Source organism: Ambystoma mexicanum, chromosome 1p, assembly GCF_040938575.1.
Source record: "Ambystoma mexicanum isolate Mex_15411 chromosome 1p, UKY_AmexF1_1, whole genome shotgun sequence".
NCBI classification, from domain to species: domain Eukaryota; kingdom Metazoa; phylum Chordata; class Amphibia; order Caudata; family Ambystomatidae; genus Ambystoma; species Ambystoma mexicanum.
In genome coordinates this window covers 973,120,989-973,136,767 of record NC_090921.1, presented here as the reverse complement: position 1 = coordinate 973,136,767, position 15,779 = coordinate 973,120,989, and the positions used below count along the sequence as shown (strand labels likewise).

Genomic DNA, 15,779 nt, shown 5'->3' with positions numbered 1-15,779 from the left:
TAAATGGTGACAAAAAGCCAGGCTTAATCTTTAACTAAATTCATAAAATGCAGTGTATCCAAAGGCTTAAACCTCTTACCACTACATAACAAAGGCATATGTTGGCATACGTGATAGGGCAAGATCCCTTCTATTACCAAATCTATGTAGACTTCACACAAACTCACCTTAAAACAGGACAAAAACCTGGCAATATCACTGATGCCTGACTCACATATTAGAGTGGATGAAACAATACTTTACTGAATTCTCTAATAATGTTTTTCTTGCCTCCTAGCATGGTAACCACTATATTTCTATGTCATGGAATGTGCGCTCTAAGGGTCTGTGAGATCATGAAGAAAGAGGCCAGTGAACAAGGAGGTGTTGTGGGATCTTTAATAAACTTCAACTGAATTCTTATTGTCAGCCTTCAACAATTTGTGATGAAAGGATCTTCACCACAAAATGCATCAGGACAATTGCAGGACCTGCCTTAGATGAGACTTCAACACCAACCCACTTAAGACCTCTCTAGCACTACAATAAGAGTCTTAGCTCTAGGTGCACCATCAGGCATATACCAGGTAAAGCATTCACACTAAGTGCCAGCACAGTTAGATGAAGGATAAGAAGCAATGTGCTAAGATGAACATCCTTCTCTACAGGAACCGGGTCAACAGTTTCTCTGCACATCCCTAAATCGCCATGGTTAAGTCCTGCTTGAGGGCTGAGACACGCAACCACATTGGAAGAAAACGAGTGCTCACACCTGACCAACAGAGCCCCCTGTCGCGAAACAGAGGGAAGTACCCATGCATGCCATGTGTGCCACACGCCAAACAGGTGTTGAATAGCTACACAATACAATAACAAGTAACTGAGAAAATGAAGAAGAGAATCAGTACAGCAGTGACTGGAGGTCAGATTGTTCACTGTAGAAGCTCACAGACAGTACAGTGATAGACAACAAAAAATACATCAGTAGCAAGCAGGATAGTGAGAGAAAGTAAAACAATAAAAGGAAAAAAGGACAAGTAAGTGATTCCAAGACACAGAGGGTCCATACATGCATCCAATTCCACACATCTCTGATGTTATGAGTGAAGAAATGTTCACATGTATTCAAATAGACTCTGCAGAGGAAATACAGAAAACTCGGGTGCTTCCCCCTGTGCCCACCCGCTCCATTAAAGCATGTAACAATCAAAGCCACTCCAAAATTCCCCCAGAAGCCAGAGAAACGCCTTTTAGCCTGGAGGAGGTGGAAACAGGAATTTGACACAAATCATGAAGCCATCGACGAAGACTGACTACTGGAATAACAAAAACAATATTCCTGTACATTCTTGGTTCAGAGGGATACAGCGTATGTACGCACCTTTCACCATCTTTCACCAGCATTGAAAGCATGAAAAGACGAAGGCTTGAACATGTTCGAAGAATTAGTGGCTCGCAAGGACAAGTAATATCGACGAAGGAACAAGTTACTTACCTGTAACTGTTGTTCTCCAGCATGGGTCTGGCATGGATTCACATGCTCATGAATATTCCCCGTCGTCAGGCTGGGAATCCTCGGTAAAGAAAAAACCAGTATCAGTTTCGTTTCTGATCTGTCTTTCGTAGTAATAACCAATCACTGGTCTCTGCGTCATACTGACCACAGCCAATGACTGCCCTCTACCTAAGCACCGCCTCTGGCAGCCATCTTCAGATTTGGAAGCACGTGAAGTGGCAGTATGACCAAGTGAAGAGCCGCAGAGGGGTAGGCGGGAGGGTTCGCATGTGAATCCATGCCAGACCCATGCTGGAGAACAACAGTTACAGGTAAGTAACTTGTTCCTTCTCCAGCATGGGGTCTGGCATGGATTCACATGCTCATGAATAAAGAATACATAGCAGTACACACATGCACAACCACGGGAGGTGGCAAAGGCTCAACATTAAGCATCACATCAACTCAACATTAAGCATCTTACCTCCTCACCAGGCTCACCTCAGGCGAACAGGTTGCGCAGCACTGCTTGGCCGACCCTGGACTCCTCCCTGGAATCCCGGTCGACGCAGTAGAATTTCGTGAAGGTGTGCGTCGACCTCCACGTAGCAGCCCTGCATATGTCCAGCAGGGGCACACCAGATAGGAACGCCGTGGTAGCTGCGATCGCTCTGGTGGAATGGGCTCTCGGACGGCCAGGCAGCGGTCGGTTTGCCAACCGGTGACAGCACATGATACAGCCGGAGAGCCATCTGGAGATGGAAGCCTTCGAGAGAGCCTTCCCCTGATTGACAGGTCCAAAGTTCACAAAGAGTTGTGACGTCTTCCGAAAACCCTTCGTGCGGTCCACGTAGAACTTCAGCGCTCTAGCTACATCCAGCGAGTGCAAAGTCCTCTCAGCCGGCGACGAAGGCGACGGGAAGAACACAGGTAACACCAAGGGTTCGTTGAGATGGAAGTCCGACGGTACCTTGGGCATGAAGGAGGGGTGCGTCCTGAGCACTACCCTCGTGTCGTGGAAAGTCAAGTACGGGGCCTTGCAGGAAAGGGCCTGGATCTCTCCCACTCGTCGTGCGGAGGTGATGGCCACAAGAAAAGCTGTTTTCCACGATAGAAACTTCAACGGGGCCGAGTGCAGAGGCTCGAACGGAGGTCCCATGAGCTTGGTCAGCACCACGTTGAGCTCCCACGCCGGGGCCGGAGCCTTCACCGGCGGGAACGATCTGAACAGTCCCTTCATGAACTCTTTCACCAGACGATGAGACCACAAGGACGTCCGGCCCGTGGTTCTGGTGTATCGGGAGATCGCAGCAAGATGAATCTTGATGGACGCATGTGCCAGACCAGCTTTGGCCAGCGTCAGCAGGTACGGCAGTACTTGGGGAGCCGTAATCCGTAGAGGGTTGATCTTCTGTGCGTGGCACCAGACAGAGAACCTCTTCCATTTGTGTCCGTAGCATTTAAGAGTCGAGGACGCCCTGGCCTTTGCAAGAACCTCTCTGCAATCGGCCGGTATGTCGTATCCTCCAAACTCTAGTGCTGCAGGAGCCAGGCCTGCAAGTTCAGCGACTTCGGGTCGTGGTGGAGGATGGCGCCTCCTTCCCTGGAGAGTAGATCCGCGTCCGCCGGCAGCTTGATCGGCGGGGACGCTGACAAGTCCAGAAGGTCCGGGAACCATATCTGCCTCGGCCACGCAGGTGCGACGAGGATCATCCTGCACCGTGACCTCTTGAGCTGGTTGACGAGCCGGATTAGCAGAGGCAAGGGAGGGAACGCGTAGAGGAACAGGCCCTCCCAGGGGAACGAGAAAGCATCGCCCATGCTCCTCGTCTGGGGAAACCTGCTGGCGAACCTCCGGCACTTGGTGTTCGTCGCCGTCGCGAACAGGTCGATCTGGGGTGTGCCCCACCGTCGGAAGAGGCGATCCACCAGATCCTGCCGTAGTTTCCACTCGTGGCACGAGCGCAGCTCCCTGCTGAGTGAGTCGGCGATGGTGTTTTTTATCCCTGCCAGATGAAACGGCACCAGAAAAATCCCTTGGGCGACGGCCCAATGCCACAGGTCCTGCGCCTCCTTGGACAGCGCTGGGGACCTGGTTCCGCCCTGTTTCCTGATGTAAAACATGGTGGTGGTGTTGTCGGTGAAGATCCTCACCACCTTGCCCTTGAGGGACGGAAGGAAGGACCTGAGGGCCCAAAACACTGCACGGAGCTCCAGGACGTTGATATGTAGGGACTTCTCCGTCGGGAGCCAGAGTCCCCTTGCGTGCAGATTTTCGGTGTGCGCTCCCCACCCTTCCAGGGAGGCATCCGTGGTCACAGTCTCCTGGTGGGCTGGGGTCTGGAAGTCCATGCCCGCCGTCAGATGCGCGCGGGTGCCCCACCACCGTATCGCTCGTCGGAAACTCTCGTCGAGCTTGATCCTTTCCTCGAAGCTGCCCGTCGTCTGGATCCAGCGCGCATCCAGGAATTCTTGCAACGGGCGCATCCGGAGTCTGCACATGGGAATGAGGTAGATGCAGGAAGACATCATCCCGAGGAGGGACTTGATGGACCTCACTTTGGCCGCGTCGGCCACCAACATCCGTTGCACCTTGCCCAAGATGGTCCTGGTCCTCTCCTCCGACGGGGAGGCCAGAAGGGACACTGTGTCGAGCCTCGCTCCCAGAAACAGTGCGACTTGCGCGGGCACCAGGTGGGATTTGGCGTAGTTCACAGAGAATCCCAGGTCCGTGAGGAGTTGGACGGTCCTTGCCGTGTGGACCACGGCGAGCTCCCTCGTCTTGGCGCGGATGAGCCAGTCGTCCAGGTAGGGGTAGACGTGGATCCCCTCGCGGCGCAGCTGCGCCGCCACCGGTGCAAGGCACTTGGTGAATACCCTGGGTGCCGACCGTAGTCCGAAGGGAAGGGCTTTGAACTGGTAATGACGCCCTTGGACCACGAATCTGAGGAATTTGCGGTGCCCCTTTAGGATGGGAATGTGGAAGTAGGCATCCTCCAAATCCAACGACGATAGGAAGTCTCCTTCCTCCAGCTGACCCAGGACGTGCTGGAGGGTGACCATCCGGAACTTCTGCGCCTTGATGAACTTGTTCAGACGTCGCAGGTCCAGGATGGGGCGCCATCCTCCCGTCTTCTTCTTCACGAGGAAGTATCTCGAGTAGACTCCGGAGCCCCGAAGCCTCTTTGGGACGAGTTCGATGGCGCCCTTTCTGAGCATCGCCTTTACCTCCAGGAGAAGTTGAGGGACGTGAAGTTCTTTCCTGGCCACGGGGGGGGACGCGCGGGCACCTTCTTTGAAACTCGAGCGCGTGGCCCCGGGCCAGGGCGTCCAGCACCCAACGGTCGGTGGAGATGGACTCCCACACGCTGACGAAGCCCGCCAGCCGGCCTCCCACCGGGGTGCTTCGGTGGGGGCCCGACCCCACGGCCGGTTCAATCCTGCTTGGACGCGGCCTTGCCGCCTTGACCTCCTTGGCGACGATGGCGGGGTCCGCTAGACTTGCCTCGTCCTCTGTAGGCCTCTTGCGACGACGAGCGGGCCGCTTGACGGTAGGAAGCGAAACCGCCGCCGGAACCTTTGGAGGCGCCCTTGCCTCCGCCGCTCCGAAAGGGCGTCCGTCGTTGCAGGACTCCAAGGGCCCGGGCCGTCTCAGTATCCGCCTTGATGGCCTGAAGGGAATCGTCCACTGTCTTCCCAAACAGGTTGTTCCTGTCGAAGGGCATGTCCAGGACTCTGGTCTGGACGTCCTGTCGGAAGTCCGTAGCTTTGAGCCATCCACGACGTCGAAGGCAAACACCGTTGCCCAGCTGGCGGAATCCAGTGTCGGCGATGTCCGTCGCCACGGTGATGGCGTGGTCCGAGGCCACCTCACCTTCCTGCAGGATCTCAAGGGCCTCCGCCCTCTTGTCGTCCGGCAGAAAATCCAGCAGGGGAGCCATCTTGTACCAGAGCTCCCTGTCGTAGCGGGCCACGATAGCCAAGGCGTTGGCCGCTTTAATCGTCGTCGCTGCCGACGAGATGACTCTACGCCCCATAGTATCCAATTTCTTTCCCTCGCCGTCCGGCGGGGAAGTCGATGTGGAGGCCGCACCCCCCCCCGCTTTCTTCCTGGCTGCCGCGGAGACGACGGAGTCCGGGGTAGGCTGCGCCCGGAGGCATAGGGGGGCCGTGTCCGGGACCCGGTACTTTTTCTCGTACCGGTCTCTTCTAGCTGGCGTCGTGGAAGGGTTCTTGAGGAGGGAAAGGCCCTCATCCCAAATGTCGTCCAACAGAGGCACTGCGAGGACCGTCTTCCTCTTGGCCTCGCGCCGCTGATAAAGGAAGCCTTCCTTTTTCTTCTCCTCAGGGCAGAGTTGGAAAAGCTCGGAAGCCCTGGAGATCATGGAGTGGAAAGATCCGATCTCGTCGGGCGGAGAAGCCCTGGTGGGAGGCGACGACGGAAAATCCTCGTCGTATGCCTCGTCGTCCGTACCCGTCGCTGCCGTGTCAGTCCCCGTATCATCCCCTCGGGTGGACGGGGAGGAGGGCTGGAAGGGGCGCGACGGTTGAAAAGGAGGTGGTGGATGGATCCTTCTTTTCTTGGTAGGGGGAACACCAGAAGGTCCCGGTTCTGGATCCCCCGACGGGAGAGGTTCCTCCGTCGGTAACGGTAGCCTCGTCCTTATCTCGGAGCATAAGGACTGTATGGCCAACAAAATGGCCGCCGAGTTGTCTTGCGGCGCTGGCAGAGGGGAATCCGACGGGCGAGCAGGGGCCCCGTCGGTATCCTCGACGATGTCGTCGTCGTCACCTGCGTCGGGGTCCATTCCGACGGGCTGGCCTTCTTCCACGCCTAGGCCGTGGCTTAAGACCTCGATCAGCTCCTCTTCTGAGGTTGAAGCCGACTCTACGACGACGCCCTGCCCCCCCTTCTTCTTCCCCACGGAGGGTTTCACGGGGGTCCTATCGATGGGCACAAAGGAAGACTCCCTCCGAGGAGGCAGGGAGATTCTGGGCCCTGAGGTCGCCACCACTGGTGCAGCCACCACAGGCTGAGCCAGGGCCGCCGCGACCGTTTCGATAGAGGGCTTGGTCGGATGGATCAAGGCCTTCACCACCTTAGGTGCGCTCACCGCCTTATCCTTGAGGGAGGGGGCACTGCCACGCTCCTCCTCTGCCTTAGAGCTCGACCGGGGCCTCTCCAGGAGCTTCGCCGGGTGCTCGGCCTTCCTCTTACCCGACCCAGAGCGTTGGCTCGTGGTTGATGGTGCCGGGGAGGGTGCGCCCTGCCTGGCGCCCGTAGAGCCCGACCGTTCGGCGCTCCCGGTGCCAGCGGACTCGCGGTGCTTGGCCTTATGTTGGGCCCCCGTCGCCGGGGCGCCCTCAAAGGTCTTAGAAGACCGCTCGGATTTCTTCTTCTTCTCGCCAGACGGGCTCTTACCCTCCAGCCAGTTGGCGAGACGTTGATGGCGGTCCTTCATGGTCCGTTCCGACATGTTGCCGCAAAACGCACAGTCCTTCTCCACGTGCGTCTTGTCCTCATGAAGGCAGTAAAGGCAGAAAGAGTGTTCGTCCTCCTTGAAGACGTTCTGCAGCTGGCATCCAGGGCAGACCCTGAACAGCTTTCCGGGCGTCGAGCTTCCCTTCTCCTGGGCCATCTCCGAGACAGGGCCTGAGAAGCTTCTGGAGTCCTCCGAAGTGTAGCTCGACGAAATCTTCACCCTTGAGGGGCACAGATGAATCCGACACGGGTCCCCGTTGATCGGATGTAGGATCGGTGGAGCTTGAGGCTCTTTTGACCGAAAGAATCAAAGTTTTTTGTAAAAGCGCGAAAAAATAGCACTAACGCTCGAGAGCAATAGCACGAGGATCCCAACACATGAACGTGCGGTAAAAATCTGAAGATGGCTGCCAGAGGCGGTGCTTAGGTAGAGGGCAGTCATTGGCTGTGGTCAGTATGACGCAGAGACCAGTGATTGGTTATTACTACGAAAGACAGATCAGAAACGAAACTGATACTGGTTTTTTCTTTACCGAGGATTCCCAGCCTGACGACGGGGAATATTCATGAGCATGTGAATCCATGCCAGACCCCATGCTGGAGAAAGGATACTGTCCCCTCTGGAGAGACACACGTTATAGATGTGAGAACAAATGCTGATGGAGGCCATAGTTGAGTACCAATCAGCATTAAGGCTCGTAGCAGCAAACTGCCCACACAAGCAAGGCCCAACCAGAAAAGACTGTAGCTTGAACCAAGAGGTGGTATGCATTGAGAAAAGCATATAAAGATCCACAAACAACTGCAAGAAGCTCAACCAAGAAAAGAGGGGTGTGAAGTCAAAGGTGTGAGTAAATGTGACAATACAAAACTGACAGCACACATCTAGAAACAACATACACTGCTTTAGATGTTGAGACAATGATTATATGGCCTGTCAGGAACCCAGGCTGTGGCCCTGTGCCTGTCCAGGTGCCACATATGTCCCTTGTGCCGGAGCCACCACCACCGGGAACAGCGGCGCCAGCAGCAAGGGCACCACGAAGAAGAAAAAGAAAACCTGTCTGGGACTAGCTGTCCCAGGCAGGCATTGCGGCAGAACGGTGGCCATTTTGGGGCATCGCCCAAAGGAACCACACATGCGTCAGGCGCACAGTGAACAGCTTGCGCTCAAGATATTGACCTGATCGGTCGCACCCGGCCAAAGCTCCAAGGACCTAGAGGAGGCCTGTGCAGGGCCACACCCCTCCATAGACCCGGTTAGGCACTGCTCCACAACAGATAAATTGGTACAGCAGAAGGGACAGCTTGCATGCTCAAGCCTGAGGGTTGGAAATTAGGGGAGGTGGGACTTTGCCTGTTTTCTGTGCTTAACTAGTGCTCATAGGATGGCGTGCTACAGAGAATCAGAGCATGGCATGGTACAGGGGAAATATACAATAACGCTCACAGGGAGAGGAGTGGGAACGAACTATGACCCATTGCTGGCATATGCCCTTATTTTACAGAGGCATCAGCATCAAAGGCATGGAGTTCGCTGAAGGACCTCACATGGACCACTGAAGGGACTAAAGCTAAGTGGCTCTTACTTTTATGACAAACTAACCTCACAGCTTTGCACAAATGCAATGTTTGCTAAAACATGTACCCAATTCATGTCGCCAATACATGAAGGAAGGGTATTTGGAATTGTTGCTGTGTGCGAGTGAGTCTGTATTTGGGAGCTACGCTGTAGTGTATTGGGTTGTGCAGGCACAAAGGAGTCATGTGTGTTCCACAAAGGTATTGTGTATGTTCGATGTGTTATGTTGCATCAGCAGCAGTCATCAGGAGTGCTAGGGAGCCGAGGAGCATCTTACCCTACTATCTCCTACCTATCCACAACATCTCCTAACCCTCTTCTGCAAACCCTGTTTACCCTATAAATCCCCAAACCCATCCATAACAACGTACCCTAACCCTATTGACCCACAGGAGTTTGTCGTACCCCGTGTATTCACGATCACGGGTGCCAAAACCTCTAAGGGGAGGCAGGAGTTTGTGCTACCCCTGTGCAAGATGGCTGCAGCAGCTTCCGACAGACCCTGTCAAATGCTCAAGCCCACGTAGTGAAGGCTCTGCATGAGCTCCGGGAGGAGCTCACCACCACGAGACAGGATTATGCCTCTCTGGCTACACGGATACACGTACTGACGTCACAAGCTACACCACTACCCCCACGGGCCCCTCTCCTGGTGCCCACACCAGTGCCTGTTCAAGTCACTATAGAAACCCCCCCCATACCTTTGGCCCCTCCCAAGCGTTACCTTGAGGATTGTCAGAAATACCTAACCTTTATCACCTAATGTCAATTACACTTTTTGACAAAACCAGTGACTTTTTCGTGCCACACAAGCTAGAACAGTCTTTGTGATTTCCTACTTGGAAAGGCAGGCCACTTCATTCAAGAATGTCCTAGAAAATTCCAGGGAAACCATTTGGGAAATGCATGTGCTTAACAGCTATAATGGAAGGGCTGCTGTGCAAACTGACTGGCGGACCCCTACCTCAAAGCTTAGCCAACACAACACAGTGCATCATTCCCCATGTAACCATACCAGGAGAACTCCAGTTCGAGAAGAAGAAAATACTGGTGTTGCTGATGGTAGACTCTGGTGGCACAGGTACTTTTATTGATAATGTCTATGCAATCAGAATACGAATACCAGTCAAGTGGAAGGAAAGGGAGGAGCCGGTCAAGGCCAAAGATGGTTTGCCTCTGACCCCAGGAGACATAAAGCAACACACCATGGAGGAGATGTTGTACTGCGCTCAGGGTCACGTCTATACCATGGCTAAGTAAACATAACCTGACCATAGATTGAACCAACAGAGCAGTGCAGTTTCAGTCAGAACAATGTGTGAAGAACTGCAGAGGCGGGGGGAGGGGTCACAAGACCCAAGGCCATCACCAGCCCTGTGTCGGTCAGCAAGTGCACACTCGGTGAGCAGTGAAAACACTGAATTGCCCCCCGCATACAAGGATAATAGGGATGTCTTCAGTAAGGAAGCAGCAGAATCCCTACCACCCCACAGGACCTTCAATTGTCAGATTGACCTAGAACCTGGTGCTGCTTTGCCCTGCTTCAGATCTAAGCGCTCACCGAAGCCGAAAATAAATACTTAAAGGAGTATATCAAGAGAGAACCCATGCAAGAACATTTTCATCAGACACTCGTCCTCCCTAATATCATCCTCATTGTTTTTGGTGCCCCAGAAGACCAGAGGCCTAAGAACTTGCATTGATTACCTCAGGGTCAACCGTATCTCATAAAAAATCACTACCCATTGCCGTGGATCGCAGTTCTCCTAGATCAGGTCTAAAATTCCTTACTCTACTTTACACTAAGTTGGACCTCCGAGAAGCCTACCATCTGGTGCGGATGAGTGAAGAAGATGAATGCAAGACTGTGTTTTGGATTCAGTTCGGTTTATACAATACCAGGTCATGCCAGTTGGGCTGTGTAATGCCCCCGCAGCCATGCAGCACTTCCTTGAGGAGGTCCTCAGGGGGTATCTGGATGTGTTCGCGATTTAATACATTGACAGCATCCTCATCTACTCCCAGAGCCTGGAGGAACATAACCACCATGTCCGAGCGTTACTTCACCCTCTAAGAGAACACAAGCTATTTGCGAAACAAGAGACATGTGAGTTTCATCAGACCACTTTGACATTTTTAGGTTTTACCCTGTCCCCGTCAGGCGTTCACATGGATGAGAAGAAAATCCAAGTAATCTTGGAATGGCCAGCCTTGAGAACAGTTAAGGACGTACAAGCCCTGTTAGGATTTGCCAACTTCTACCAGTGATTTATCGATGGATTTGCAAAAATCGCCATGCCCATCGCCAAGCTCCTAAAGAAAGGTACGAAGTTCCAAAGGGATGAAACAGCTGACACCAGCTTCAAGGCTCTAAAAAATGTCTTTAGCACAGCCCCAGTATTTTTGCACCCAGATTCGTTGCAGCCATTTTTAATGGAGAGAGATGCGTCCAGTTATGCAATTGGTGCAATACTATCTGAAAAGGACCAAGCAGGCCAGCTCCACCCGGTGACTTATGGTTCCAGGAAATTATCCCCCACCCAACAGAACTACACGATAGCCGATCGGGATCTGCTAGCCATCAAGGTATTGTTAGATGAACGCCAGCAGTATCTATTGGGTGCCCATCATACAATCACAGTACTAACAAACCACTGAAATTTGCAGTTCCTAAAGTCAGTAAGAACCCTGAGTCCAAGACAGTTACGCTAGGCTACATAGCATCAAAGATCTGCTGAGCCGATGAGGTGGGGTGAGGCATTGGAGGAGGCCTTAAGAATGGGAGAGGCGGTAAGGCCATCTGAGTCGACCCCAACGGTGACCACACCCCGATGGCTGCACCTTTTGTGGATGCCCACAGAGAGGCAGGACCCCATGAAGACACTCCCAGAGAGGCACTGGAGGGACAGGAGGGCATGTTCCTCATGTGTGAAGGGGGTGGGGGTGGCTGTAGACGATTGGCACCCTGTTGGAGGGTTCTGCTGTAGACAATTGGGAGGTCTGTCAGGAGGAGGATCAGGGGGAGGACCAACGGGCTGAGGTGCTGCAGCAGGTGGTGGGCCCATGTTAAGAGGGAGGAGGTGGGTAGCAGAGTAAGAGGTGGTGGCAGAGCCTCTTCCTGCTCCTGCCATGGTGGAGGACAGCTTTATCAAGGAGGAGCCAAAGGGAGTGTGATCTCAACCCTGCAGGGTTCTGGGTGTAAAAGTATTTTGCCCTGCCACTAGGGGAGACAGTCAGGGTGGAGGAGCCTTAAGTCTTCAGTTTGGTGGAGGACTGTGGGAAGAAGATCATGCAGAGGCAGGAGGTAAAGGGTAAGGGTGCACCCTAGGAATGGTAGCAATGATGAAATATGTGTGCTAATGTTAAAGGAATGTGAACTATGCCTGTCTGCTTCAGAAAGGCCACTAGTGGCCTTGCAGCCACCACCGCCCCGCCATCGGTGGTGGGGAGGATGGACAGGGTCTTAGCATGCCCTGGTGTGCAGCAAGGTGGGGACATTGAGCAAGCCATGCCAAAACCCCTGCCTATCCAGCCTGCCCAATTGGCACCAGTGGAACAGACAACTGTAGCTAGTGACAGGCCACTGTTGCCTGCACCACCCAACAAACAGTACGGGGTGGTGCATGCTGCAGCACACATCTTCGAGCAGGACGCCTCAACTACATCATTGCGCATGGAGGGACCTACTGCCTTCATTGTGGGGGCTCCGTTAGCCAGGGGAACTGGACTGTGCAGTGGATCCAGGCAACATGAAGATACATAATACGCTCCACCACCTTCCCTTCCGGTAGGGCGTTGTGCTTTGGGGGGAATGAGGCAGAAATGGGCCAGGTACTAGCCTCAGAGGGTGGCGCTCTCCCCCAGCCCTCTTACTGCTAGAGTCGCAGATGTTTCTTGGAGAACTAGATAATTTAATGAAATGCTCTAAGGGCAAGCCCAAGACCTTTAGTGGGCAGCTGGGCTATGTGAAAGAGTCAGAGAATCTTAAGTAGAAGGTAGAACCAGAGAGTCTTTGAGTGACTCCACACCCCACCAAGGTAGAAGAGGATAGGAAAGGTATCAATCAGACTCTCTGGCCATGATCTTTCAAGAAAGACTTTAACCATTTAAGTGCTTAGTCTGAAATGTTTGCTTAGACTGTGAGGCAAGGTAAGAGTGGCCCCGAAGTATCAAGGAACATTAGGTTACCATTACACGCTGTGGCGTAAGCGCTGGTAACAGTTTAGTGTTCCTCCAAGAGGGCAGCACCTTCTACGGAGACCAGCTGATAACGCTTATATGCCCGAAAGGATGCAGATCAACATTAGTAGTTGGTAAGACAATCCAAATCGATGTCTCTTCTAGGTTCTCTGTTTTTTGCCCCTCTGCCCCATTTCATGCCCTTCCGCTCTTCATTTCCTCGTCCTTGTTTTTGCCCTTGTTCGCTCTTTCAGTTACCCTTCTCCTTATCTGGTTCACCCATTGGATTGCTTGAAGATGTTCCTCTCATTCTCCATGAATACTTTTTCTGCCAACACAAGCCAAGTACCTGGGAGGTTTTATTCCCCTGAGGGTTTCCTCCTATAAACTGAATGTGTTCCCTGTTGGGGCTTGGTCCCCTGCCTGTTGCTACCCAGGAAGCAGGGTGGCACTCTACAGGGACAGAACCTATCTCTTCGATAAGAAGATACTGGCCAAGTCACAGGTAAGTCCAAAGACTGATCGCGATCCTGACAGTTTACGGCACCCAAATTCCCCACCAACCATAGATCAAACGCAGGGATTGTTAGAAGCTCTTCAGAAGTTGACTACTGAAGTGCAAGAACTGAGATTAGAGAACCTAACCTTGCAGCAAGCCGTAACAGCCAGAGGGACTATTCTGTTGGAGGATGCAGAAGCGTGAGCACTGGTTACAAGTATGATGGAAAACCCAAAAAATTAAAAGAGCTTCTACATCATTGCATCATACAGTTTACCTTTCACTGCCATCAATTTCTGAAGTCGGTTATATGGTAACCAGTTTGATAGGCAATGCCCTGGCATGGAATACTCCTCTGGTCGCTGCTAACAATATGTTTTGGACAACTACGCTATGTTTGTGGCCATTTCAAGGGGTTGTTAGCAGTGAGAGGCACTTACCATCTGTTGAAAATACGGGCCAGGGATGAGTGGAAGATTACATTTCGAACTTCGTTTGAACTCTACGAATACAGGGTGATGCTTTTTGGGTTGGCCAATGCGCTCACAGTAGTCCAACATTTTGTGCACTGCATAGTCGCAGACCTCCTCTTCTGCTCTGTAATCGTCTATCTAGACGACATTCTGTTTTTTTCAAGAGAGAAAAGGAACACACAGATCATATATGGGAAGTTTTTAAACATCTTTGAGATGATTGAATTAATGCCTAATTGGAGAAACGCCTCTTCAACGTTACTTCAGTTGCTTATCTGGGGTACATCTTCTCTTCCAAAGGTACATAAATTGATCCAAGAAAAATAGAAACTATTGTGCAGTGACCCTCCCAGTCTTCGCTTGCACAAGTAAAGCAGTTCCTTGGCCTCACCAATTTCTATAAGAAATTCAAACCAAATGTTTTGCGATGGATCCAACCCCATACCATCTTACTAAAGAAAACTAGGTTTGCATGGTCCCACGTGGCTGAAGAGATATTTCAAGATTTAAAGACAAGCTCCCATCCTATGTTAACAGAACATTACAAAACCCTTCATTATTTTAATTTAATTATAGTTGGTTATTTATAACGTGCTTAATACCGAGGTTTCTAAGCACAGACCCGGGGATCGAACCAGTGTTGCTCCACGTCTGCTTGCTTCCAAGGTGAGTGCATTGGCCCTGGGCTATCTTCCCAGCTTCATGATAGAAGCAGAAACATCAGATGAAGCCATTTGAGACATTCTGCTCCAATGCTCCTTTCAGCTCCTAGCTCTCCTACATTGGAACTCAATACCTCTCTCTACCCACTCCATCCCCATCTTTTCCTCCTTCTGTGCTTCCTTGAAATCTCTTCTACTCCATTCCCCACCCTGCAACCTCTCTTTCTCTCTCCCCCATGTCTCCTTCTACTTACCTCTCCCTACCTACTTCTTTTCCTCTTACACTCACCTGTCGTTAAAGGCCAATTGCTCTACACACAGTTTTGTTGGTTTGACTCATGATTTATAAATTGCTTCTACTGTTATAATCTTCTATGTATCTTGTTGTTACAATGTGAAGCGCTTTGGAGTAAAGCGCTATTTAAACACAATAAATACAAATACAAAAATACAAGCTGGAACATCCAATTACCTATTATTCAAGAACATCCACTTTCAGGGAAAGGAATTATTTTGTTTTGTAAAGGGAGCTTTTGGCACTAAAATTGGCCGGCCAAGATGGAGACATCGCCTCTTGGGCGCTAGACACCCTGTAGAGTTCCGGACTGATCACAAGAACCTAAAAACACTACAAAATGTTGAACGTAAGAGCAGTAGACAAGCCTGTTGGGCCTACGTTTTTGCCCAGGGTGGCTTCTTTTTTACTTACAGACCTGGCTCCAAGAACCTGGTTGCTGATGCCTGATCTTGGAAAGAAAAGAGGGCTCTGATGATGAACAGCCAGAACACCTACTTGCAGAAAAGAGGTCTATTTTTTTAATTCAAGACAATTTTTTGGCAAGTTCTGCAAGCCAGGCAAGACTACAGGAACACTACCTCTGTAGGGCGGTCCATACATAGAGGCATGAAGGAACATCAGGGTCTGTTCTTCATGGACAATCGGCTATATGCCCCTTCAGCCAATCTTCAGAAGCAAGTGCTCCAGTTGTGTCACAACAAGCCAGCTGCTGGACATAGGGGACGACAGAACACCCTGCATATAGTTGCCCTGAACGTCTGGTAGCTCACTTGGCATTAGGATGTCTTAGATTATGTATATTCATGTGCTGTCTGTGCAGCAAGTAAACCTTCTCACCAACCGACCATTGGGGGTTTCTTCTGTTACCTGTCCGTTCGAGACCATGGTTATCCATATCTACAGATTTTATCGTGCATCTTCCCTTATCACAGAATAAGACTGCCATAATGGTAACGGTCGATTGCTTCACGAAGATGGTCCATGATTCTGCCTTGCCCAAAGTTCCACCAGCCCCTGAGATGGCCCATGTCTTTATTCAAGAGATCTTCTGCCTTCATGGTCTCCCCCAGGACATAACCTCTGACCGGGAATCCCAATACATATCCGTGTTCTGGAAACACCTCTGCAAG

General features: G+C 51.7%; 1 protein-coding gene across 4 annotated transcripts in view; it reads right to left on the bottom strand.

The window, feature by feature from the left end:
- Window positions 1-15,779, bottom strand: part of MATCAP1 (microtubule associated tyrosine carboxypeptidase 1) — a 527,831-nt gene that overhangs the window by 88,475 nt on the left and 423,577 nt on the right. The gene's annotated exons all lie outside the window — the stretch shown is intronic.